We start from the raw sequence: 770 nt of genomic DNA on the forward strand, positions 1-770 counted from the left end.
TAATTCTTTAAATATGTTTATGGCAAATGTTTTAAGAAATACATAACCAAATTAGGTACCTACTATAATAGTTCAATAGAAGCATAATAAAATATCTCGTTTTTATTTCATCTTGATTTTTATTTTATAAATTTAAATATTATAATGTATGATATTAATACTAAATAATACCTATTTCTTCTTTTATTATTATTACTATTATTATTCTTATTATTTATATTATTATTATTGTTATATATAAATCACCGAAAATGTATTTAGATAATATAATATTATATACATATTATTATAGAAAAAAAAAAAAACTGTAATTGGAATTTATTTCCGTAATAAAGAAAATATTATTATTATTATTATTAAAATTAAGATTAGTCGAGACTTATCTTAAGCATTGCTTAAGTTATCATCACAATTTTTTTATTTTTTAAATTAAGAAAATTAGCTTAAGCAATACTAATTTTTAAGCATCAAACATGAATACAGCCCTAACAATATTTAAAAAAACATTATTTACCACAACATGTGGTATGGGATGCAATATTATGTTAATATATTCTATTTTCCAAAATATTCTTTTTTTAAAGGTAGCTAGTCCTCCGGACTTCATAATAAATAAACTAAATTCATAAGAATGTGTATAGTATTTACCTTGATTGTTCATTATGTCATCTTCTAATGACCGAGTAGGCGATAAACCTAGTTCCACAATATCAAACATGGTGGATGAATGTAAAGGTATGGTATTAATATCACCTTCACGATAGTCGACA

Source organism: Acyrthosiphon pisum, chromosome A2, assembly GCF_005508785.2.
Source record: "Acyrthosiphon pisum isolate AL4f chromosome A2, pea_aphid_22Mar2018_4r6ur, whole genome shotgun sequence".
Taxonomy (NCBI): Eukaryota; Metazoa; Arthropoda; class Insecta; order Hemiptera; family Aphididae; genus Acyrthosiphon; species Acyrthosiphon pisum.